This window comes from Sturnira hondurensis, unplaced genomic scaffold (genome assembly GCF_014824575.4).
Source record: "Sturnira hondurensis isolate 20B ecotype Veracruz unplaced genomic scaffold, ASM1482457v3 Scaffold0009664, whole genome shotgun sequence".
Taxonomy (NCBI): domain Eukaryota; kingdom Metazoa; phylum Chordata; class Mammalia; order Chiroptera; family Phyllostomidae; genus Sturnira; species Sturnira hondurensis.
In genome coordinates, this window is record NW_028082295.1 from 939017 (window position 1) to 960010 (window position 20994).

General features: G+C 39.6%; 1 long non-coding RNA gene across 1 annotated transcript; it reads right to left on the bottom strand.

Moving 5' to 3' along the window:
* Nucleotides 1-1161: 1161 nt before the first annotated feature.
* On the bottom strand, nucleotides 1162-19793 carry LOC118994634 (uncharacterized). Its single transcript, XR_005068110.1, has 3 exons — nucleotides 19724-19793; nucleotides 6578-6581; nucleotides 1162-1174 (listed from the first exon to the last, which is right to left on the bottom strand). It is a non-coding gene; the product is annotated as an uncharacterized LOC118994634 (long non-coding RNA).
* Nucleotides 19794-20994: the final 1201 nt, after the last annotated feature.

The window sequence follows — 20994 nt, forward strand, 5'->3', positions numbered from 1 at the left end:
TTGCATCTATGAACATACCTTTGGAATGCCAAGGTCACTTTTCTTTTTCCAAACCCCTTGGGCACAAGCTGAGACTACGAATCCCCTCATTGTTATTACTATCATGTTAATTGTTGACTGTTAACTATCCTGTACTCGCCTGTATAAAAGAAATATGCATTTTAGAGAGTAAAAAAAGACTGCATGTGACAATTACCTGGGAATAAAAATATCTCTACTTCTTTATTGAATACCTTTAGCAAGGGCTAATATGTACTATTATCTTTCTAATTTAAAAAAAGCTCTATTTTAATTCTAAAAGAAGAAATATGCATTTTATTTTACTTCTTATCCAATCCCAGAGTTCCCCATCCCCCAATTGCTTTGCTTTCTTCCACCTCCCTAATCTATCACAAATTGATTTCGGGTAATCCCTTTATGTCTCCTCCTTTGATTGTAATATATAAAATAAGGTGCTAAACTGCCATTCTCAGGAGCATTTCTCAATTCACTGAGATTTTGCTTCCTGACAATTGTCAGTTTGGTCCAAATAAACTCACCAAAAATTCTCGATAGGTTCGAATGTCTGTTACATTAACAGACCAAATAGCAGCTTCCTTTTCTTTATTTTCTCCCATGTTGACTTTCCAGATTCCATTATTGAACCAGGTGGCCAAACTGAGTTGCCAGTTAATAAAGACTCTTGACTATTGGGGATTTCTGCAGGCTCTAGTACTCTATGGCATGGCACCCCTGACACAAGGACTCAGGCAAGGGACTTCAGGCAAGGCACCACTCCCCTCGTGTAGGCTTTCGAGGAAGTTGGGGCCAACTCTTTGGTTACCTGATCTAAAACCTTGTTATTAGGTGTGTGAATTTCAGAGAAGCCATCTCCACAGAGACTCATAGTTATTCAACAAAAAATGCAGTAGTGAGACAAGTGGAATGTATTAACCCTTTCCTTCTCAGGTTGGTAAGTTTGGGGCATGACATTTTGGGGTTGATGGGTTTGAATGAGACATTAGTCATGGGCTCATCTCTGCTGATTCCCTCACTCCCTGTGTCCAGGTGATCAAATCCCGTTGCGTCTACTTCAGAAATATTTTTCTCTAATTTCATTGTCACTGCTCCTGTTCTAAAAGACTTCACTTTTTCTTACCCTGCCTATGACAAAACCTCCTGACCACCCTCTCTTCTCCAATATGGAAATCTGTGTCACTGCTCCCACACTCTCTTCTCAATAACTCATGATTCTTCACAGGGCATGCAAGGCCTTGTGAAGAGATGATCAGATCCATGTCATAGGGCCACGCCTGCCTGGACTTACTATGGCAGCCCAGAAAATCTGGGAAAATGTGGAAATGCTGGCAGGTGTAGCTGATTATGGGAGGAGTCAGATAGGGCTGCAGAGGAAGATTGGCCCTGGGATTTGAACCTAGGTGTGGCAGCTATGCAGGAGGGCACCACGTGGCTTTGCTGAGAGCCAGGATCATGCCGCTTTGGGGTGTTCCCTTTTGCCACGTGGCTTAGGAAGCAGGAGAGATCTTTCTGGGGAAAAAGGGGGTGAAAAGACTCTTGCTGGTGAGCCATGAGAAGGTGCCACATGGTTTTGGATCAATGAATCCAGGAGCTAGTTTTTTGAAAAGGTAAACAAAATTGTGCTTTTTGTCTCTATGCCATTTAATTCTGCTCTGATCTTGGTTATTTTCTTCCTTCTACTTGCTCTGGGCTATCTTTGTTGTTGTCTCTCGAGTTCTTGAAGGCGTAGGGTTAGGCTGTTTGTTTGGAATGTTTTTATCTTTTTTAGATAGGCTTTTATTTCTATGAACTTCCCTTTCAGGACTGCCTTTGCTGTGTCCCACAAGTTTTGGGTTGTTGTGAGTTCATTTTCATTTGTTTCCAAAAACTTTTTGATTTCTTCCCTAATTTCATTCTTGACCCATTCATTGTTTAATAGCATGCCATTCAATCTCCATGATTTTGGGTTTTTGGGGTTTTTTCCTTTGGGGTTGGTTTCCAGTTTCAGTCCCTTGTGGTCACATAAAATGTTTGGTATGATTTCAATTGTTCTTGAACTTGTTGAGGCTCGTTTTGTGTCCTATCATGAGGTCTATCTTTGAAAATGTTCCATGTGCATTTGAAAGAAATGTGTATTTAGCTTCTTTGGGATGAAGGGCTCTATATATATCAGTTATGTCCATTTCATCTAGGGTGTTGTTCAAAGCCGCAATATCTTTGTTGATATTTTGTTTGGAAGATATGTCTATTTTTTGACAGTGGGGTGTTAAAATCTCCTACTATAATTGTGTTGCTGTCAATATCTTTCTTGAAGTTCTCTGAGATTTTCTTTATATATTTGTGTTCTCCTATGTTGGGTGCATATATATTTATGATGTTAATGTCTTCTTGGTGGATTCTTTCCTTGAGTATTATGCAGTGACCTTCTGGGTCTCTCTTTATGGCTTTTTTTTTTTTGAAGTCTATTTTGTCTGATATGAGAATTGCTACTCTGGCTTTTTTTCTTGTCCGTTTGCTTGGAAAATTTGTTTCCAGCCCTTCACTTTTATTCTGTGATGGTCTTTTGTCCTGAGGTAGGTCTCCTGTAGGCAGCATATGTGTGGGTCATGCTTTCTTATCCATTCAGCTATTCTATGTCTTTTGATTGGAGTATTTAATCCATTTATGCATAAGGTTATTATTGAAAGGTACTTATTCATTGTGCCATATATGTACCTGTGTACCTCTCCGTCTCTCTCTTTTCTTTCCTTTCTTAAAGCAGCCCTTTTAGTATTTCTTATAGAGAAGGTTTGGTGGAGGCATATTCTTTTAGACTTCTTTTGTCTTGGAAGTTCTTTATTTGCCCTTCTCTTTTGATAGAGAACCTTGCTGGGTAAAGTAGCCTTGGTTGTAGGTCTTTGGTTCTCGTTACTTGGAGTATATTCTTGCCATTCTCTTTTTGCCTGGAGTGTTTCCATTGAAAAATCAGTAGCTAACCTTATTGGGGCTTCCTTGTATGTTACTTCCTTTTTCTTTCTTTCTGCCTTGAAGATTCTGTCTTTGTCTTGGAATTTTGCCATTTTAATGATGATGTGTCTTGAAGTGGGCCTCTTTATGTTCCTCTTGATTGGGGCTCTCTGTGGTTCCTGGATTTGGTGATTTTTTTATTTCATCAAATTTCAGAAGTTTTCCGCCATTATTTTCTCAAATAGGTTTTCTATCCTTTGTTCTTCTTCTTCTCCTTCTGGTATTCCTATTATTCAGATATTATTACTTTTCATATTGTCTTGCATTTCTCTTAATCCCTCTTCATTCTTTCTGAGCCTCTTTTCCTTTTCTTTCTTCTTCTGGGAATTTTTTCTACTTTGTCCTCCAACTCGTTGATCCGATCTTCTGCTTTATTGATTCTGCTTTTGATGCCTTCTACTGTGTTCTTCAGTTCAGAAATTGTATTCTTCATTTCCTCTTGGCCTTTGCTGATAGTTTCTATTTCTTTTTTCATGTTGATATAGTTTGCGGTGAGTTTATTGTAGCTCTCCTCTAGTTTCTGGTAGCTCATTGTGAGCTCTTTGAATTTCCTGATAACCAGTGCTTTGAATTCAATATCTGATAGTTGACTTGCCTCTCTGTCATCTAACATTCTTTTTGAGGCTTTCTCCTTTCCTTTTATTTGGGGATTGTTTCTTTGACTTCCCATTGTTTGTGAGACTCTTCTTGTTTGCCTCAGCTTCTTAAATTGATTTGTTCTGACTTCCTTGCTTTATGGTGTGAACTTCTGTGGTAGAATACCTGTGAACTTCAGTGGTGCAGTCTCCTTCAGGTGTCTTGATGTTCTCTGCTTCCACCAACTTTAAAAAAAAGTTGTGATCAGTTGGAGAGGGAGGCAAAATGGTTTATGACAGCAGGAGAGTATTTTATTTTACTTACAGTCACAGCTGGTAGAGAAGAGATAGAAGATTTTAGGCTATATATAGTGTTAACCATAATGCATCAATAAAATAACTCTTTAGCATTACTGAAAATCCCAGAGTGAATAATATTACCAATACTTTCAAAATCAGCTATAACTAGGATCTAAAAAATAGCTGAGTTATATTTCAAACTAAAATTAGATATATTAGCACCTGTTGAAATTGCCAAATGATAAACTGAATAAAAATATCACCCTCAAGAATTCATTAACTATACAATAGCTGAATTTTAAGCCATTCAGTGCATCAAATTACCTCTAGGCATCTCTTGAGGGTTTTTTCAGTAAAAAGGTTAATAATGAGTCATAAACATTTGTATTTTATAGATAAAATTCTACCCTTTCAAGTTCTTGGTTCTTCACATTCTGTAAAATGTCTTGAGAAGAGTTGCAGTATTCATCAGCAAGAAGAGGTGTTTAAGAAGGAGGTGAAAAATGATTTCAGTTTGCAGGCTACTTCACGAATGAACTTGCTCCTCAAAGGCCATTCTGAAGTCCTTGGAGGCTGTTGCACTCCTGATATGACAGTAGTTGAGTATCTGTAAAGTAATGAATAATGTATTGGCCTAAAAATGACGTACCTTCAATTTAAATATCATAACTCCAGGGTCTGTACCACTCTTTGTAAAGGTCATCGATCATTGACATCTTTCTCCTTAAACCCCGATTTTCCTCCTTCATAACCCAAGTCCCAGTTTCTAGAAAATCCACATTCTGTTCCCCTCTCTGTTACAGAATGCTCTCACTCTAGAATATGACAGAGTGGTCCCAGGTGGAGCCTTTCTATAGAACAAGAGAGGAAACCTGAATTTCCTGACCACCACCAAGCCCAGGAAAAGGTTGGTTTTCACGGGTCTGGGTCAAGGCACATATTACTCATCTGGTACAGCAATTGTAATAGGTGAGTAAAAAGATGCTGACTGCCTGAGGTATCAAAGACATAAAAAGATAGTCTTCCCATGGTGTAAGCCTGCTATTTTATAGGAGTACTTCTTTGCCAGTTCTTGCTCCTACAACAGACATCTGAATTCAAATGCAATCTTACTGACTCTGTTATCAGTAAATAATTTTCACACTAGAAACAACTTACACAATGGGTTATTTTTTAAATAAAATGTGTTTTCTCACATATAAACCATGCAATAATCATATCACTGCTACAGGTTAATGTTCTATATAATATTTTATCTAGACCTCTGCACATTTTATTGATCCCAGCAAATTTCTCCCTTATTTAATTTCAAATGATACTAACCTTCCTGTATAATTATATTAATTATGGTAAGCAAGAAAGAGTTAGGACTTAATATGTTAACCATATGTATCACTCTTGTGGTCATGTATTACAAGTGCTGTATAGTTATATGCAATGAAAATATTATCTATAATTTAATACCACAAATATATTTTCACAACTCCTGTCCACCTAATTGTCTGTCCCTCCTTGAGTTGCTACATCTGTAAATGGCTAATTGTATCAGAAATCTTAGGTTCAAACTAACAAGGAAAATGAGAGGTACAGACTTTCCTTTACAAAACAATTTATGAGAAGGTAAACCATTTCTATTAAGGAGGAAATAAGGTAACCCTTAATGATCAAAGCCAGTATTTTTCGAGTGTGGTCCTAAAATCATCAATATTAGAATCCAGGGGGATACTTGGGGTTCATCTCCTTAGAGTTCTAATAAATCAGATGAGGCCAGAGATCTAATTTTAACTAGCTTCTCAAATGAGCCATATGTACACTCAAATTGAGAACATCAGCTCTAGGTAGACTTTTCTTCGTCCCACTCTTCATGAATCTGTATATTGCCACAGAGCAAATGCAACATAGTTTCGTCTGCTCAGAAGAAGTCATCTGAAAATACATTATCATAGTAATTAAAAAATTATTAGAAGGGGAATATAAGTAAGCTTATATTAAAACAATAAAAAGTAAATTCATGTGTCTCTGAAATTAATTCCTTCAGGCCTCTTCTTGGGAACAGAACTGGTCTTTCAGTAAACAAAAACATTAAATCATAAACTGAAATATTCTCTTCAAGATATAAACAATCAGAAACAAAAAAGTGTGGGAAAGAACTCCACTCAATTTTGAATCTCTGCAGGAGAACACACTCAGTAATGAATTAGAGGGATTCCCACACTAGAAAAGTCATTCATCAAAATAACAAAGAAAAAGGCGAGAAATTCTATTTAGCTTTTCCAGGTATATTAAATGCATTTGGGATTTTTAACAGATCCAGAAATGTCATCAGAATTATTGTCATTCATTTATTCCACCAACCTTTAGTGAGCACATATCATGTGGCAACTCCTAGAGATACAGTGGGGGATCCTGTCATGCCAAACCCTTTTGGTACCATCTGCCTCCCCTGAGTTACTACACCAGTTCTCCTCAATACTTTTTGTCTTTCCTGTATACTTAAAGAGAATACTCCCAGAATTACCACCCCAAGGCAAATGTATCCTGTCAATTTTCCTCTAAAGATGCTTCAGTGGTTATTACAATATTCTAGGTGAAATCCAAATTCCTCAGCCTGGTATTGACAAGTTGTCTATTATCTGGGCCTCACTCAGACAGAGTCTCTTGCTCCACAACATTCTCACCTCTGACTCCTCACTGCCCACATACCTTTCAGCACAAACGCAAGCTAATATCCTAAAGATGAATGTCTTCTGCAGAAGGACCCTTTTGACCCTTCCAGAGCTAGCTCAAGGACAATGTGGCAGGCAGTATAATGGCTGCAAAACTTCCACATCCTAATTCCTGGCAAAAGGGACTTTGCAGATGTGATTAAGGACAAGGACCTTGAGATGGGGAGATGATGCTGAATCATCCAGTTGACCCCCAATATAATAAAAAAGGTCCTTAAAAATCAAAGGACCTTTCCCAGGTGCAGGGAATCAGAGAAGGTAGCATGGAAAAGGATTCAGCCAGCCTTTGACATCTTTGAAAACTAACAAGAGCCACAAAGAATAAGGCAGCCTCTAGAAACAGGAAAGACAAGGAGTGGATTCTCTCTCAAGTCTCCCAGAAAGAACACAGCTCTGCCAACACTTTGCTCTTAGCCTGGTGAGAAATCTTTTGGACTTGTGACATGTAGAACTGGAAGATAATAAGTTTGTGCTGCTTTAAGCCATTACATTTGTGTTAATTTATTATAGCAGCAATAGGAAATGGACACAGGCAATGTTTTCTGGGGAAACCCACAAAACTTGGGTAGAGTTTCTGATAGCCTGCAATGTGCATTGAAGAGAACAATTTTTTTCATGTCTACCTGAGTTCTCCAGCTATAAAATGGTACTCTACTCAAGTAAAGGGACCATAGTTTTTTTGTTGTTCTTTATGTTTTTAGTACTTTTTCATACCTTATTCAGCCTTCAAGAGTGCTGGTCACAAAACAGGGTTGATGTTTCTTAACCTGACACTTTTTAAAAAAGATTTTGTTTATTTATCTCTAGAGGGAAAGAGAAGGAGACGGGGGGAGAAATATCAATGTATGGTTGCCTCTCGTGCATTCTCTGCTAGGAACTGGCCTGCAACCCAGACATGTATCCTGACTGGGAATTGAACTGGTGACCCTTTGGACCATGGCCCACACTCAATCCACTGAGCTACACCATTACAGGCACACAACAGGCTTTTAAAACATGTCTGTTCACTTGTCAACAAGACAGCATCAAAGTGCTAGCATACTGTCTTGGCCAACTAAAATAAAATTCAACTCATGATGTCATAGCTATTAACAGTTCTGGTGTCTTAATTCAAAGAGCTATAACTGTACTATAAAGAAACATTCACACAGATTTATTGTTCAAAACCTATGCATCCTTTTAAATTATAGCAAAAAAAAACATATAAAAGAGCTGAAGGGCAGCCACACAGTATACTCCTTGAACACAGGGACCTTGTCTCTCCCAGCATAATGTGTGGCACACTGGGAACATTCAAAAATCAACAATGGTGAAATGGGTGAGTGTTTAAGGCCACACAAATAATATTACACACAGAAAAATACTTGCATCTAATTAAGTAGTTACTGAATATTTCAGAGTATGTTGTAGTAAATCTATTTTATTCGGCACTCACTGTTCAAATTTGTTGGACTTGCTGTCATAATTAGTAGATTTTCAAAGACAATGATATCTCCACTGTGACAGAACAGACAGCAGAGTAATAATTTTAGTAAGACACCTACTTTTTAAATTGTTGTTCAAGTAGTTTTCTATTTTTACTCCTATCCCAGCCCACCCCCTCAGCCCTCTCCACCTCCTTCCCATTTCCATGCCCCCCTCTAGTTTTTGTCCATGTGTCTTTTATATTTGTTCCTGTAAACCCTTACCCTTTTCCCCTGAAATTCCCTCCTAGTCATTGTCAGCCTATTCTTTATTTCAGTGTCTTTGGTTATATTTCACTTGTTTGTTTGTTTGTTTTGTTGTTTAGGTTCCTATTAAAGGTGAGATCATATGGTATTTGTCTTTCACCGCCTGGCTTATTTCACTCAGCATAATGCTTTCCAATTCCATACATGCTGTGGCAAAGGGTAGGAGCTCCCTCTTTCTTTCTGCTGCATAGAATTCCGTTGGGTAAATGTACCATAGTTTTTTGATCCATTCATTTACTGATGGGCACCTAGGTTTCTTCCAGCACTTGGCTATTGTAAATTGTGCTGCTATGAACATTGGGGTGCATAGGTTCTTTTGGATTGGTATTTCAGGGTTCTTAGGATATAATCCTAAAAGTGGAATTGCTGGGTCAAAAAGCAGTTCCATTTCTAGTTTTCCTAGAAAATTCCATACTGTTTTCCATTATGTTGTACCAGTCTGAAATCACACCAACAGTGAAGTAGGGTCCCCTTTTCTCCACAAACTCTCCAACACTTGTTTGTTCCTTTGTTTATGATGGCCATTCCAGCTGATGTGAAGTGGTATATCATTTTGGTTTTAACTTTCATCTCCCCGATAGCCAGCGATACTGAGTGTCTTTTCCTGTGTCTCTGGATCCACTGTATGTCCTCCTTGGAGAAGTGTCTGTTCAAGTCCTTTGCCCATTTTTTAATTGGGTTGCTTGTTTTCTTAGCATGGAGTTGTGTAAGTTCTTTATATATTTTAGAGATTAAATCCTTGTCTGAGTTTCATTGGCAAATATGTTTTTCCATATGGTTGGTTCTCTTTTTATTTTAATACTGTTTTCTTTAGCTGTGTAGAACGTTTTTATTTTGATGAGATCCCATTTGTTTATTCTTTCCTTTATGTCCCTTGCTCTAGGGGACATGTCAGTAAAAATGTTGCTGCATAAAATATCAGAGATTTTCCTGCCTGTGTTCTCCTCTAGGACTTTAATGGTGTCCCGGCTTATATTTAAGTCTTTATCCACCTTGAATTTATTTTTGTATATGGAGTAAGATGGTGCTTGGGTTTCATTTTTTTTTTTTTTTGCGTGTAGCTCACCAGATCTCCCAACACCATCTATTGAAGAGGTTACCTTTGCTAAATTTTATGCTGCTGCCCCCTTTGCAGAAATTAATTGTTGTACAGAACTGAGTTTATTTCTGGGTTCTCTGTTCTGTTTCATTGGTCTATGTGTCTGTTCTTATGCCAGTACCAGGCTGTTTTGATTACAGTGGCCTTGTAAAACAGTTCGATACCAGCTATTGTGATCACTCCAACTTTGCTCTTCTTTCTCAAAATTGCTGCAGCTATTTGCAGTTGTTTATGTTTCCATATAAATTTTTAAAGTGTTTGTTCTATATCTGTGAAATATGCTATTGTACCATAACAGGTATGGCATTAGATCTATAAAGTGCTTGGGGTAGTATAAAAGTTTTGATGATGTTAATTCGTATGACCCATGAATGCAGTATGCATTTCCATTGTTTGTATCATCCATAAATTCTTTCTTCAGTGTTGTATAGTTTTCTGAGTAAAGGTCTTTTATCTCTTGGTTAAGTTTATTTCAAGTATTTCATTTTTCTTGTTGCTATATCAAATAAGATCTTTTTACCTGATTTCTGCTTCTTATATTTCATTGTTGGTATACAAAAATGCCTTTTATTTCTGACTTTGTATCTCACTGTTTTGCCAAATTCATTTATTAGGTTGAGCAGACCTTGGGTGGAGTGTATAGGATTTCTTATGTACACTATCAGGTCACCCGCAAACAATGACAGTTTTGCTTTCTCCTTTCCAATTTGGATGCTTTTTATTTCCTTTTATTATCTGATTGCTGTGGCTAAAACTTCCAATACTATGTTGAATAGAAGTGGTGAAAGTGGACAACCTTGTCTTGTTTCTGGTCTTAGTAGAAAAATTTTTAGTTTTTATCCATTGAGTATGATGTTGGTTGTAGGACTCTAGTATGCGGCCTTTATTATGCTGAGGAATACTCCCTCTATTACCACTTTGCTCAGCGTTTTTATCATAAATGGGTTCTCTACCTTATCAAATGCTTTTTCCTCATCTACTGATATGATCTGGTGACTTTTGTCTTTTGTTTTATTTATGTGACATATTACATTTATTGATTTGTGAATATTATACTATCCATGCATCCCTGGGATGAATTCCACTTGATCATGGTACATGATCTTTTGAACGTATTGCTGGATGTAGTTTGCCAAAATTTTGTTGAGGATTTTACTGTCTATGTTCATCAGTGACATTGGCCTGAAGTTTTCTTTCTTTGTTATGTCTTTATCTGGTTTTGAAATTACGATGATACTGGCTTCATAAAAAGAGTTTGTGAGTCTTCCATCTTCTTGCATTTTTTTGGAATAATCTGTGAAGGATGGGAGTTATCTATTCCTTAAATGCTTTGTAGAATACTCCTGTGAAACTGCAGTCTAGGGCTTTTGTGTATCAGGAGTTTTTTATTACTGCTTCGATTTTGTCAGATATTATTGGTCTTTTCAGTCTTTCTGCTTCTTCTTAACTCAGTTTTTGAAGATTATACTTTTCTAGAAATTTGTCCATTTCACCTAGGTTTTCAAATTTCTTGGCATATATGTCTTCATAGTTATCTCTTACAATCCTTTGTATTTCTGTGGGATTGTTACAGAAAACAACTCAGCCGCTCTCTGGGTGTATGGAGTGAAAATTTATTTATGCAATCAGACCCAGAGGAGGCAATCTCCAAATTCTGGGCTCCGAGCTTGGGAAGGGGCTTATTTATATAGTGTGGCATGTGGAAGCAATTTTACTAAGGCTATGTGGAGGAAGCAGGTTTACAGAAGCAAGAAAGCAGGGCTGCTGATGGACTCATACAATGTTCTCTTCTTCTTACTTCCTAGTTACTTAGTTGTTCACCCTTCCTTATTTTAGTGGCTCAGCAAATGGACCGTGTCCTTCTGACTTGTCTGGGCTTGTCTAGGAGGGTTTCCTGCTACATCTCCCCCCTTTTGTTGCTTGACAGTACAGTTAACTGGTGTAGCACCAGTACAAGGCTGGCCTATATATCTTTTTTTTTAATTTAATTCTTGTTCAAGTACAGTTTTCTGTCTTATATTACCATCCCTGCCCCTCCCCATACTCCCCACCTCCCTCCCATTTCTGCCCCCACCTTAGTTATTGTCCATGTGTCCTTTATACTTGTTCATGTGAGTGCTTCCCTTTTTCCCTGTGATTATCTCCCCCCTCCCCTCTGGACCCTATCAGCCCATTCTGTATTTCAGTGTCCTTGGACACATTTTCCTTGCTTGTTTTGTTTGTTGTTTAGATTCTTGTTAACAGTGATATCATATGGTATTTGTCTTTCACCGCCTGGCTTATTTCGCTCAGCATAATGCTTTCCAATTCCATCCATGATGTTGCAAAAGGTACAAGCTCCTTCTTTCTTTCTGCAGCATAGAATTCTATTGGGTAGATGTACCATAGTTTTTTGATCCAGTCATTTACCGATGGGCATTTGGATTGCTTCCAACTCTTGGCTATCATAAATTGTCCTGTTATGAACATCGGGGTGCATAGGTTCTTTGAGATTGGTGCTTCAGGGTTCTTAGGATATACCCCTAACAGTGGAATTGCTGGGTGAAAAGGCACATTCATTTTTAGTTTTCTTAGAAAATTCCATACTGCTTTCCATAGTGGTTGTACCAGTCTACAGTCCCACCAACAGTGAACTAGGGTCCCCTTTTCCCCACAACCTCTCCAGCACTTGTTCTTTGTTTCTTTGTTTATGATAGCCATTCTGACTGGTGTAAGTGGTATCTCATTGTGGTTTTAATTTGCATCTCAGGGATAGCTAGTGATATTGAGCATCTCTTCATGTGTCTCTAGATCCTCTGTATGTCCTCCTTGGAGAAATGTCTGTTCAAATCCTTTGCCCATTTTTTTAATTGGGTTGCTCGTCTTCTTTGAGTGGAGTCGAGTGAGTTCTTTGTATATTTTGGACATTAAAGCTTTGTCTGAGGTATCACTGGCAAATATGTTTTCCCAAGCTGTTGTTTCTCTTTTTATCTTGATACTGTTTTCTTTAGCCATGCAGAAGCTTTTAATTTTGATGAGATCCCATTTGTTTATTCTTTCCTTTATGTTCCTTGCTCTAGGGGACATATCAGTAAAAATCTTGCTGCGTGGAATATCTGAGATTTTCCTGCCAATGTTCTCCTCTAGGGCTTTAATGGTGTCACAGCTTCTATTTAATCTTTTATCCACCTCAAATTTATTTTGGTGTATGGTGTAAGTTGGTGCTAGGGTTTCATTTTTTTGCACATAGCTGTCCAGTTCTCCCAACACCATTTGTTGAAGAAGCTATCTTTACTCCATTTTATGTTACTGCCCCTTTGTTGAATATTAATTGATGGTAGAGATTTGGGTTTATTTCTGGGATCTTTGTTCTTTTCCATTGGTCTATGTGCCTGTTTTTATGCCAGTACCAGGTTGTTTTGATTACAATGGCCTTGTAATACAGTTTGATATCAGGTATTGTGATCCATCCTACTTTCTTCCTCTTTCCAAAATTGCAGCTGCTATTCGGGGTCTTTTATGGTTCCATATAAAGTTTTGAAGTGTTTGTTCTATGTCTGTGAAATATGCCATTGGTACTTTAATAGGTATTGCATTGAATCTGTTAATTGCTTTGGGTAGTATGGACATTTTGATGATGTTAATTCTTCCAATCCATGAACATGGTATATGTTTCCATTTGTTTGTGTCTTCCTTGATTTCTTTCTTCAGTGTTGTGTAGTTTTCTGCATACAGGTCTTTTACCTACTTCATTAGGTTTATTCCCAGATATTTTATTTTTGTTTTTGCTATATCGAATGGGATTTTTTTTCTTGATTTCTGCTCCTGCTATTTCATTGTTGATATATAAAAATGCCTTTGAATTCTGAATATTGACTTTGTATTCCGCTGTTCTGCCAAATTCATTTATTAGTTCAAGCCATTTTTTGGTAGAGGCTATAGGATTTTCCATGTACACTTTCATGTCATCTGCAAAGATGACAGTTTTGTTTCCTCCTTTCTGATTTGGATGCCTTTTATTTCCTTTTCTTGTCTGATCACTGTGGCTAGAACTTCCAATACTATATTGAATAGAAGTGGTGAAAGTGGGCAACCTTGTCTTGTTCCTGATCTTAGTGGAAAAGCTTTTAGTTTTTGCCCATTGAGTATGATGTTGGTGCTAGGTCTTTCATATATGGCCATTATTGTATTGAGGAATGCTCCCTTTATTCCCATTTTTCTGGGTACCTTTATCATAAATGGGTATTGTACCTTATCAAAAGCTTTTCCGTGTCTATTGATATGATCACATGGTTTTTATCTTTGCTTTTGTTTATGTGATGTATTACATTTACTGATTTAGAATATTGAAACATCGTTGCACCACTGGGTTGAATCCAACTTGGTTGTGGTGTATGATCTTTTTGATGTACTGTTGGATGCAACTTGCCAATATTTTATTGAAGATTTTAGTGTATATGTTCATCAGCGATATTGGCCTGTAGTTTTCTTTCCTTGTTGTGTCTCTATCTGGCTTTGGAATTAGGATGATGCTGGCTTCATAAAAAGAGTTGGGGAGGATTCCCTGCTTTTGGATTTGTTGGAATAGTCTGTGAAGAATCAGGGTTAGTTCTTCCTCAAAAGCTTTGTAGAATTCTCCTGTGAAACCATCTGGTCCAGAGCTTTTGTGTGATGGGAGTTTTTTGATTACTGCTTCAATTTCATCTGCTGTTATTGGCCTGTTCAGGTTTTCTGCTTCTTTTTCATTGAGTTTTGGAAGATTATATTTTTCTAGAAATTTGTCCATTTCACCTAGGTTTTCAAATTTATTGGCATACAGTTCTGCATAGTAATTCCTTACAATCCCTTCTATTTCTGTGGTATCAGTTGTAATTTCTCCTCTTTCATTTTTTTATTGTATTTATTTTTTTCCTCTCTCTTCTTTTCTTAATGAGCCTACTTAAAGGCTTGTCTATTCTATCTTTTCAAAAAACCAACTCTTGGATTCATTGATCCTTAGAATTGTGCTTTTAGTCTCTATGTCATTTAATTCTGCTCTGATCTTGGTTATTTCCTTCTTTCTACTTACTCTGGGCTTTCTTTGTTTTTGTTCCTTGAGTTCTTACAGGTGTCAGGTTAGGTTGTTTGTTTGAAATGTTTCTATCCTTTTAGGTAAGCTTGCATTGCTATGAACTTCCCTCTCAGGAGTGCCTTCACTGTGTTCCATAAGTTTTGGGTTGTTATGAGTTCATTTTCATTTGTTTCCAGAAACTTTTTGATTTCTTCCCTAATTTCAGTCTTGACCCATTCATTGTTTAATAGCATACCATTCAGTCTGCATGATTTTGTGTGTTTTGGGTTTTTTCCTGTAGGATTAGTTTCCAATTTCAGTCCCTTGTGATCAGAGAAAATGCTTGGTATGATTTCTATTTTCCTAAATTTGTTGAGTCTCGTTTTGTGTCCTATCGTGTGGTCTATCTTGGAAAATGTTCCATGTGCATTTGAAAAGAATGTGTATTTAGCTCCTTTGGGATGAAGGGCTCTATATATATCAATTAGGTCCATTTCATCTAGAGTGTCGTTTAATGCTGCTATATCTTTCTTGATATTTTGTTTGGATGATCTGTCCATTTTCGATAGTGGGGTGTTAAAATCCCCTACTATAATTGTGTTACTGTCAATATCTTTCTTGAGGTCCTCTGGGATTTTCTTTATATATTTGTGTTCTCCTATGTTGGGTGCATATATATTTAGGATGTTAATGTCTTCTTGGTGGATTCTTCCCTTGAGTAATATGAAGTGACCTTCTGGGTCTCTCTTTATGGCCCTTTTTCTGAAGCCTATTTTGTCTGATATGAGAATTGCTACCCCGGCTTTTTTTGCTATCCATTTGCTTGGAAAATTTGTTTCCATCCTTTCACTTTAAGTCTGTGGTGGTCTTTTGACCTGACCTGGGTCTCTCATAGGCAGCATATGTGTGAGTCATGCTTTCTTATTCAGTCAGGTGTTCTATGTCTTTTAATTGGTGCATTTAATCCATTTACGTTTAAGGTTACCATTGAAAGGTACTTATTCATTGCCATTTATGTACCTGTGTTCCTCTCCATCTCTCTCTTTTCCTTCCTTTCCTTAAGGCAGCCCTTTTAGTAATTCTTGTAGAGCTGGTTTGGTGGAGGCGTATTCTTTTAGACTTCTTTTGTCTTGGAAGCTCTTTATTTGGCCTTCTATGTTGATTGAGAGCCTTGCTGAGTAAAGTAGCTTTGGTTGTAGGCCTGTGGTTCTCATTATTTGGAATATTTCTTGCCATTCCTTCCTTGCTTGGAATGTTTCCATTGAGAAGTCAGTAGCCAACCTCATTGGGACTCCCTTGTATGTTACTCCCTTTCTCTCCCTTGCTGCCTTTAGGATTCTCTCTTTGTCTTGGAGTTTTGCCATTTTAATGATGATGTGTGTTTCAGTAGGCCTCTTTGGGTTCCACCTTATTGGGACTCTCTGCGATTCCTGGATTCATGTGACTTTATCTCTCATCATATAAGGAAATTTTCTGTTATTACTCTTTCATGTAGATTTTCTATCCCTTGTTCTTCTTCTCCTTCTGGTATTCCTATTACTTGGGTATGATTACATTTCATATTGTCTTGCATTTCCCTTAATCCCTTCTCATTCTTTCTGATTCTCTTTTCCATTACTTGCTTCGTATGGGAGATTCTTTCTACCCTGTCCTCTAGCTCCCGTATGTGGTCTTCTGCCTCATCAATCCTACTCTTCATACCTTCTACTGTGTTCTTCAGTTCAGAAATTGTATTCTTCATTTCCTCTTGGCCTTTGCTGATAGTTTCTATTTCCTTTTTCATGTTGATATAGTTTGTGGACAGTTCTTTGTAGCTCCCCTGTTATTTCTGGTAGCTTGTTGTAAGCTCTTTGAATTTCCTGATAACCCGTGCTTTGAATTCAATATCTGATAGTTGACTTGTCTCTATTTCATCTAATATTCTTTCTGAGGCCTCCTCCTTTTCTTTCATTTGGGGATTGTTTCTTTGTCTTCCCATTGTTTGTGATACTCTTCTTGTTGTCCTCTGCTTCTTAAATTGATCTATTCTGGTTCCCTGGGTTTATGGTGTGATCTTATGTCATAGGATACCTGTGAAATTCCGTGGTGCAGTCTCCTGTTGGTATCTTGGTGTTCTCCCCTTCCACCTACTCCTTTCTTTAATGTCCGTGTGCGATCAGTTGGAGGGGGAGGGCAAAATGTTTTATGATAGCAGAAGATTATTTTATGTTATTTACAGACACAGTTGGCAGAGAAGAAATAGACAATCTTTAGGCTATGTATAGAGTTAACCATGCTCTTTGACACAGCTTGCCTCTTTTAGGAAAGGATGGACATAAGTTAAGTCTCTTGTTGGGAAGGGGGTGCTTGTGAGTTGTATCTAGAAAGCAGTGTGGTTGCGGGTGGTCAGATTTTGAGGTAAGGTGAGAGTACAGGTTAGTAACTGGGTGTAGCGTGTTAGTAAATAGAGTAATAGAATTCGGGAACCTGTAAGGTGGTCTATGGTCCAAGAGATGTGTTATGAAGTATTTCCCGTTGTATAGAACAGCTCTTATTTACAATAATATTAGAGCAACACTCACGTGATAGATTCTATGTGATCTGTCTAAATGGGGGTTATAGAGCTTGGGTAGTAGAGCAAAGGAAAGCACGTGAAGTATAGAAAATTAGCAATACACTGTGGAGGAAAGAGCAGTGGGAACCTGTCAGGTTGTACAATATAACCAGCCAGGACTAAGAAACCTGTACAGAAAGAGGAGGAATACAAAGATATTATTAAAATAAAAATAGAAGTAAGAATAATGCAAAAAAATAATAATGCACCTAAAAGAAAACTAACTAACAAAGAAACAAACAATCCAACACCCCCCCACCCACCCCACCCCCCACCCCCCACACACACACAAATGTCAGGGGAAAGGAGGAATAAGTGAGTGAAAAGTTTGGGAAGAAAGGAAGAACTAAAACCGGAGAAAAAGAAAAAAAATGAGCAACAAAGTATTGAAAGATAGAGAAACAATACAGTTTTAAAAATATAAGATTACTTAGAAAAGAAGTGGAGGAAAAAAAGAGAAAAAAAAAACAGAACAAAAAAACCTTCTTTTGTCGGTTCAAACTGTCCAAACTGGGTTTTCTGGTTGTGACAGGACCTCTCTGTGGGCTGGTATGCAGGCCCGCACCCTCCCGCGTGCACCGTTGCGTGCTGACGCACAGGTGTGCGCGAGCCAGGCTATTTGATTGGGATGTGGGCACCTGCACCCCTGGCAGGCTGCCTGGGTCCCGCAGTATCTGGCACTGTCCTTCTCAGTCCTGTGTTGGGACTCAGGTGTTCCCGCCCCTCCCCTGGATGGCTGCTGGGTGGTTGGGTCCTGAGGCAAGTTGCTGTCGCAAAACACCTCAGTTCACTTTCCAATAGAGACTTCTCCACAAAGCTTGCCTCTCAGCCCAGCCCAATCCAAAAAGACCAGCAGTGAGTGTCCTTTCCAAATACCCCGGGCTGGTGGGCTGGTGGTCTGGCAACCACAGAGTCCGCAGTTGAACAGGGCCCTCCACCCCTGCCACCCTTTACGTAAACTTAAGCCCACAGGTCTCTGCCCGGTATTACCCAGCCTTGCCTAGATGGGGAGGTGGGTAGTCAGTTCCTGTAGCAGGCCCACAGACCCTGTAGCAGGCCCACGGCTCCCCCAGAGTCTGTTGCAGACCCACCAGGTGCCCAGCTTCTAGAGTTCCCTCCACCACAGGCTCCCCTGCACTGGACCCAGATGTGGCCTCTATTTTCCACTGATGCTGTTGGCCCAGATCGCCCGCTGCTTCTCGTCCGAACTCCCACACCGGCCAGAGCATGCCCGCCCTGGGTGCAGCCCACTGCTGAGGGGCCCCCGGGCACAGCTGCTTTTGTTCTCACTCGCCTTGTGCAGTCCTCACCGACCTGCAGCTGTCTGATTCCTCTGTCACACTCTCTAATCTCTTATTTTCATAAATGTTGGGGAATTGTTGGTTGATTATGCTGTTCTTCACTAGATCTGCCTGGATTTTCTACCAGGTGCATGGCACCTGGGTTCCCTCTGTGTTACTCTGCTGCTATCTTAATCCTACGCTTCTCAGAGTTTCAAATACAAAACTGCTACAGTCACATCACAATATTCAGGGGTGAAACCTTGTACAGTTTACTGTCATTTCCATTTCTTTTTGTTTAGGATCAGAATAAAGTTTTTTTCAAATTTCTGAAAAATAAAACAATCTTTCCTTTTAGAAGTCAGGGTAATGACCTGACCAGGAAGTGAGTGGGCTGGCCTATATATCTTGGGGTATCTTCTGATAATGATGCCACTGGAGGGACAGGATCTTGGTGGTTGTCCTGGGAGTTACTGTAGCTTCTAGATTCTGGACTATATATAGTCCGTAGTATACAGGGGCCAAAGCTTAAACCTAAGAAAAGTATGATTAGCGGCCCAAGGAAGGGTAGTATCTACTGGAGCCAGGCCTGGGGATTTAGTCCCTAATTTCTCTAATTCTAACTTTCTGTTTCTTTGGTGCAGTGGTTTACATTCTCTCTGATTTCTTTAACTTTCTTTGTTATGATCCCTGACTGATTTACATAGTAGCAATATTCCTCTTCTAGGAACATACATGTCCCTCTTTTCCCTGGATTCAGAGCATTAATGAGGTTTCTTTCCTCATCATTTTTCTCCTCCTGTGATTTACTATTAGGGAGGGGTTCTGAGACTCCTTTCTCCTTCTGGAATCATATAAAGGACAATGGACAAAGGTCTCATCTTCTTGTCACTACTTCCAGCTGGACATGGATGTTGTCCTACCTACCCTTGGGTCAGGGGTACCCTGAAAGAGGAGGCGGAGTGCAGCATGGAGGGAGTCCTTCCTCCAAGGGGAAGGACCTTACAGGGTCCTGGTCAGTTGGCTGTCACCAGGAAGAAGCAGGCGTGGTGTGCAAAGGCTGGCATTACTGGACCATTGGCCTCCTGGTCAGGTCATATTCTGGAGGTGACAGATTAGGCAAGAAATTGGAAACACGGTTAAATCATAACTATTAAATGACAAAGGCAGGGTCTACAGTAAAGAATGGCTTATCTGGGAGGAGGTGTACAGGGCATGCTACATCTATCCAAGACTCTTGTGGCCCACTATACTTCACTCGGGCTGAGGGGCATACATTAGGATTTCCCTCCTTTTAGATTTCTGAGCCCTTTCTGTCCAAGCTATCAAGACAGAAAAGAAAAAAATCAGTCCTAAAGTGAAGCCCACAGACTGCCTCAGCCCTTCACTAACCCAACTACTTAGTTCAATCAAACCGTTGAGTCTCAGAGGGGTGATGATGAAGATGGGCTCCTCAAATGAGGCCTATATATATATTTTTAGGATTTTATTTATTTATTTATCTTTAGAGGGGAAGGAGAGAGGGAGAGAAACATCAATGTATGGTTGCCTTTCCTGTGACCCCTGCTGGGAGTTGGCCTCCAGGGAACTGGCCTGCAACCCAGGCATGTGCCCTGACTGGGAATCAAACCGCGATCGTCTGGTTCGCAGGCCTGCCCTCAATCCACTGAGCTACACCAGCCAGGGCTAAACAAAGGGATGGGGTTTCCAGTTTTGCCCGCCTGGCCTCTCCTCTCATGAGGTACTTGCTTCTGTGGTAGCTAAGGCTGCCCACGTAGAATCCGGGTTAAACTCCCAGCTGTTATGTCATATGACAGACCGAGGAACAGCAGGTTGGGGCCCACTCTTGCTCCGTAGGTTTTTCACCCGTGGAGCCACAAACACAGTCACTCACACACAAACACACAGACAAACATCCAAGAGTTTATACAGTCCCGCCTGAGTAGGACTGCCTAACCAAGTGGGAATACATTTCCCCTTCCAGGTGGCCAATTGGCCTCCAGAGGACTTACGGCTAATTGCCTGCCTGAGAGGTGATCAGTCTCTCCTTCCACCGCAAAAGGTGGGCCTGGTCTTGGGCTCTGGTCCCCAGTGCACTTACCAATTGGTGCCTTCTCAGGTCCGGATAGTTCCAGTCCGCACCCCACCTGCCTGGGTTGAAGAGTGGCCTGGAGAATGACTTCCACCAAGCCCAGGGTGTCCGGGACCCAAAATCACTGGGGTGCATGGTTCACTTCAGCCCTCGGGCCCCCTATCAGTCACTCCCCCACTGCCTTCACTGGAGGCAAAAAAAATGCCTGCTCCCATGAGTGGTTCCTTGTCAGGGAACCAAAATGTTACAGAAAACAACTCAGCCTCTTTCAGGTGTACAGAATGTAACTTTATTTACGTGTGCAGACCCAGAGGAGGCAGTCTCCAAATTCTGGGCCCTGAGCTCAGGCAGGGGCTTGTTTATGTAGTGTGGCATGTAGAAGCGATTTTAGTAAGCCTATGTGGCAGAAGAAGTTTTACAGAAGCAAGAAAGCAGGGCTGCTGACAGGCTCATACTATGTTATTTTGTTCTTACTTCCTAGTTACTTAGTTGCTCATCCTTCCTTATCTTAGTGGCTCAGCAAATGCAATGTGTCCTGACTTGTATGGGCTTGTCTAGGCAGGTTTC